Genomic DNA, 6,001 nt, shown 5'->3' with positions numbered 1-6,001 from the left:
GATCTCTTCATTGGTTTAAGCATTGTCATTCCAGTTCTTCATCCAGCTGAGTGTAAAACAGTATTGAACAAAAAGGTCACCTGAGTTTGTGCAAGCTTAGCACTTTATACATTTGCAAACACTGCTTTGAGTTCAACTGGTTTAAGAAAACCTAGATAGAAAAATATAATATCTCCTATAGACAACTGTCATTTTTATTCTCCTTCTTTTGGTTGGGTTGTAAGACCCAGGGCAACATATGGCTACCCTTCCAAATCTTTTTTCCCCCCTCAATTCTAATTTTCATTGTAATCGAAGAAAGCAATGTTCAGTACATGAGTGGAAAGTAAATAATTAAAGCAGCTTCTAATTTTAAATATAAACCAGATATTTTGTTTTCATTCTGGATTTATTCCTTATTTTGGAAAGGATGGCATCTGATACTCCACTCCAGGGCTGGGTGTGATTCTCATCCTGAAAGAAGTTGCACAGCCTTTTTTATAGCAGGAATAAAAGAACATGATCTACCTACTGTACACCTGAATCTTGAGTTTGCTACTGTTTGAAGTCCTTGTAATTTAAAGGGTGGGAGAGAATTCCTTTCAGTTTTATGGCTAATTTGAGCTAATATTACATCTGCCCATTTTCCTTATTGTAGCCACAATTTGGAACTTTGGCCAGAAACACATTTCCAGACTATAGCTGAAGCAAAGCACTATGCCAGTGCAGATATAATAGTAACCACAGCTGACTCTTTGATAGAAATAGAATGTCCTCAATGACTAGAGTTTAAGTATATTCTTTCTTCTCATCAAGATTTAATGTTGTATTATGTTGTACAAATACTAAGACTATGGATCATCTCATAATTCTTCTTACTTGTTATTCAGTTTGTTGGTGCATATAAAATACTACACATTCCTGATCTTTCTTCTTTCTCCATCCCTTCTTCTCAAATCCTCATTTACAAGTTGCAATTTGCCCTTGGTTATATCACATATATCCTTTTATATCAAAATAACTTTTCTCCTTGCTAATGAATATAAAATGAATGAAAGCCAAATATAGTAGCTAACATTAATAAATAATATTAACATATGGTCTCTAACCATGCAGCTGACTGCCTGATCAGACGTAGGCCTCAATGAATTGTCTTGTATACAATTTAACTAAACAGGGACCTCCCTTTTTACCAAATGCTGGATCTCCACAACAACTACATCAAAATGTACTGAAGCCCATGCTTTAATTCTCAGTATAAGGCTCTATATTTTGAACATAACAAAGAGGAGTCAAATGTTATCCATTGAGTCTTACCTGCCATTATACAACTTAATGTACTAACTAAATGGCATACATTTTAATTATTTTTGGGGGTAGAGAATCCCTGCTTTCCTAAGCCCAACAAATTGACCACATTGTTCGTTTGGTTTCTTACCCACAACAGCAATGAGTATACTGTAATTCTGTTGTTATTGTACTGTTTGTCTTACTTAATGCTGTGGAAAAATACTTAATTTAAGTACTCTTATTCCAGCCAAATTAAAGATGAACACAATTGTTACAGCAAGCAAATCAGATACATTTAATGGAATGGTTCTTTACAACATTTTAGATTATAATAAAATAGTTATCTTTCAGTTGTTTTTAGCTGCTATAGAACTCTTTGAAGATTGACTTTGCAGACTGCATTAAAATGATTCTCTTTAAGCTGTTGCAGAATTCTTTGTTGTTCTTGATGAAACAAAATACTTTAGGGTACAAGTATGCAATGGTGCCAACCTGTCTTCTGTGGTAATGCAAAAGAGAAGAAATGGTTTGATAGTGTACTCTCCTGTTTCTCACCTGAGGATACACTCATTGCAGATGAAAGAGGAAAAGAGAAAGTGCAGCCAAATGTCTACAAAATCACTGCTTAATTAATTTGTGTGAATTCATTCTTGTCAGTCCAGAATATTTGGGAGCCAAAAAAGCACACATAAGCAAGCCATATATATAACGTCAGAATGTGGCTCTTCTCACTGGGGTCAGCTTTAAGACAGGTATAGACATATTTGGTTACAGGCTAAGAGTCAACAACAAAATACTTGCAATGCACAAGTTTGATTACTAACACATCTTACACACTTTTCATTTTTGCTGTGGGGGAAAGAAAGTCTTCTTTTATTTCTTTCCCCCAAATCAAAATCTGACAAGAAAATAACATATTGCTTCGATCAGCCATCTAGACTGATCATATGAAAAGGATTTTGACAGCAGACTAATACCAAACATCTTATGAAATTATTTAGATAATTTAGTCCCAAAGCAAAATGTCTTCAGAAAAGTTTTTAAAAAAACAACCTCAAAAGGGCAGCCATCCATCAAGGACAACCTAATTCCAGAGTGTCCTTCCTTCTCCTCCTCCATAATTCTACTGATTAGAATTCCTTTTGTACCTGTTTGACCCTTCTGTCAGGTAATGATCCAAAACAATACATATAAACCACATATTTTACTTCACTTTACCTAATCATTCCTCAAAGAAAAATCTACTGCATTCAGTAAACTGTGTTACAGTAGAGATAAATTTGTGGGTTACAATTAGGTTAAATTGTTGATTCAATTTGCCTCTTCCCTCAGTAAAGTAGAATCAAGAATTTTGTATCCAACTCATAGTTCCCTCAGCAGGCAGATCATCCATTCCGAAGTATGAATCATTGGAAGACAATCCTGTTTTGCTAAATTACTTACCTTTAAGTGTTTCAACTGTATGCTAAATTGGTATATCTGCTTCCAGCAAGCCTGAATGTTTTGTTTTGTTTTGTTTTTTTCTGTTGCATGGACAGCCAAGCCTAGGAAAGAATATAGATATAAATATTCTCCTATTTTGGAAAACTGAATCAGCTTGATAATAAATTTCTATAATATTAATGCAATTTAAATATGAAATGATTCATAATGATTATGTAAGATCAAAAACTTTCTCTTTTCTTGGCAATTGCACCATAGATTCCCAAAGGAGGCAACCAGTGGTGGGATTCAGCCAGTTTGCACCACTTCAGCAGAACTGGTAGCTAATTTTTTGTTGTTCAGGCCCAAAATGGACTTCCAGAAGCGGCATCCACACAGAGAACTGGTTGTTCACATATTTGAATCCCACCACTGTAGGCAATACATTCCAGAAAGAAACTTATAATAAGAGACTGCACAGTTCTGAACTGGATAGCGAAGGAGGAAAAGGTTCAGGGTAATCACACCCTAGAATCTCATGGGGATATCTATTAGGTCTGAAGATTATAGTTTTAGTATGGAACTCCTATCTGCTAGGTATAAATAAATAAAGAACTGGACTTGATCAGATTTTACTTTGTCATTTTTTGGCTTAGTTTTGACATCTCCCTCCACCAGGGAGAAAGAAAAGGAGGAAAAGAGACATGACAAAAAAAAGATGGAACAGATTTGCATATCAAAACAAACTATTTATTTATTATCGTGGTTTTTAGTATCGCCTGTTCACCGCCCTGAGTCCCGCAAGGGAGATAGGGTGGTATATAAATTTAATAAATAAATAAAATAAAATAAATAAATAATATGTCATTGATAATTTATATGTCTGTATTGAAATTTACAAATATTGGCTCAGCAGCAATAACTGAAAGGGTGATCTAAGTGTCCTAGTGGATAATCACTTAAGTATGAGTCAATAGTGCACTGCAGCTGCCAAAAGGGCCAATGCAGTCCTCTGCATCAATAGAGATATCCAGATCACATGAAGTGTTACTACCACTTTATAGTGTACTAGTAAAACCACACTTGGAATATTGCATCCAGTTTGGGTCGCCATGATAGAAAAAAGATGTTGAGATTCTAGAAAGAGTACAGAGAAGAGCAACAAAGCTAATTAGAGAACTGGAGAATAAAGTATATGATGAATGGTTGTGGAGATTGGGTATGTGTAGCCTAATCAAGAGAAGGACTAAGGGTGGCATGATAGCAGTCTTCCAGTATTTGAGGGGCTGTCACAGAGACAATGGAGTTGACTTATTCTCCAAATAATCTGAAGGCAAGACAAGAAGTAATGGATAGAAGCTTATCTAGAATTAAGAAGAAGTTTCCTGTCAATAAGAATAATTCCAAATCTGTTGTTCTGTTATTCTAAAGGACAGGTCTCACAAGAAAATAGGCATGCTTCTTGAGAGCTGATAGACATTGTTTGATTGAAAGTACTTGAAGCACATTATCTTTGTCTGATCTCACCAAAAGGCACAAATCATGGAAGACAGGCCCCTCAGATAGCTTGGTCCTATGCTATGAAGGATATATATGTGAGAAACAGCATCTTGAATTGTATCCAGATGTTCATCAATACCAGTACTGTCATATGAGCATTCTGAGGCATACTCAACACTGCCTGTTCTGCTGCATTCTAGAACAGCTGTAGCATCTGAGTGATCTTCAACCCCATGTAGAGCACATTGCAATATGCAGTCATGGAGTGACAATGACATGAGTGACAATATAAAGCACTTCACCATCCAGAAATGGGTGCAACCAGCATATCAGGTAAACCTATGCAATGATCCTTTTCTTACTCTTTGGGACCACAACCTCTAATCATCTAGCAATCTTGATATTGTACCAGTAGATGTGACCAGTGGTAGGATTCCAATATGTGAACAACTGGTTCTCTGTGTGGATTCCAGAACTCCATTCTGGACCTGGGCAACAAAACATTAGCTACCGGTTTTGCCAAACTGGTGTGAACTGGCTGAATCCCACCACTGGATGTGACTTCTCACTACTAAAGAAGGACGCCTACTGTTGGAATGGAATATCCACTGATTATGCTTTCTTGGCATAGTAACAGAAAGCACTGTTTTTAAAGAGAAATTCTTGTATCTATGTGAACAGAATGTCAGGGGAGTCATGAAACTATAGATACTATTGTAGTCCTTTAAATAAGCCCTCTAACAATGCCAATCCTATAACCTATAGGATCCTATAGACTACCATTAAAAAAACTGTTCACTGACAGAATTTACATTTCTTGCTGAACTGTAATGTTGTTTATACAAACTGAACCATTGTGATTTACTCAATGAAACATGACTTAATCACATATTATTATGTCACAGATAGGGAGGAACAGTAAGAGCAGAGTTATGACTTGCCTTACCTCAGGCTGTGATGCAACTCTGTAATGTTCAACTCTGGATTCTTACTGGAGATGAGCTTTGAACAGTATATATGTATCACTGAAATAAACATATTTGTTTATTGTTGTTTTTAAACTAACAATACATTTTAATTTCATAATGAGCATCTACTCTGTAAAAATAAGTTTGTAGCAGCTGAATGATTAACAATTTTTACATTTTCACTAACTTTTCTAGATCACAATTTGCAATTGTGCCAAACTTTTTCAACTATAAAATATTTGGGAAAATAGTAAGAATAAGAATGCACCTTGCTGAAGTCTGAGTTCATGTTAGGCCATGAACAGTTACTTGCAGTTACTTGGGGTACACCTGTGTTGCCAGGCCATGGACATTGGCCCTAATGTCTAGTCTTAGCTGTAGTACTGAAGTCAAAAAAGTTGATGTTTGCATAGTGGGGTTCCAACGAATGAATATACAATAAATTGAATTATGTTCTTTCACTCATAATCTAGCCTATGATCACGTGATTATATTACAGAATGTAAAATATCATCTCTGGACAAGAAAGACTTAGCACAATAAGTGACCAATCTCCAGAAATTGCCTTTATGGTTTGGAAACTAATAAGATGCCACTGTGAGATTAATAAAACATATGACCTTTCATGATGAATCTTTGGTTTCCATGAAAATGACTTTTTAAAAACAAATCTTTACTTTTAACAAGCTTCAGGTACACGTTGAATATCTCCTACAGTATATCTGAAAGCTCTGTAAAACAATGCATGTGACAGAAAGGTTTTTAGTTCCAAAGAGAAAATTTTGATCCATGTTTTTCAATCCAATGATAAACTGATAATTTCTTCTGTTGCCCTGATACTC

At 35.5% G+C, this 6,001-nt stretch overlaps 1 long non-coding RNA gene across 1 annotated transcript; it reads right to left on the bottom strand.

Moving 5' to 3' along the window:
* Window positions 1–1,747: 1,747 nt before the first annotated feature.
* Window positions 1,748–5,211, bottom strand: LOC107283864. Its single transcript, XR_001548803.1, has 3 exons — window positions 5,138–5,211; window positions 2,713–2,813; window positions 1,748–1,768 (listed from the first exon to the last, which is right to left on the bottom strand). It is a non-coding gene; the product is annotated as an uncharacterized LOC107283864 (long non-coding RNA).
* Window positions 5,212–6,001: the final 790 nt, after the last annotated feature.

The sequence above is a fragment of the Protobothrops mucrosquamatus genome, unplaced genomic scaffold (genome assembly GCF_001527695.2).
Source record: "Protobothrops mucrosquamatus isolate PMUCROS unplaced genomic scaffold, P.Mucros_1.0 scaffold52, whole genome shotgun sequence".
NCBI lineage: Eukaryota > Metazoa > Chordata > Lepidosauria > Squamata > Viperidae > Protobothrops > Protobothrops mucrosquamatus.
Note: the sequence above shows the minus strand (reverse complement) of the source record. Positions and strands in the feature narration are given on the sequence as shown.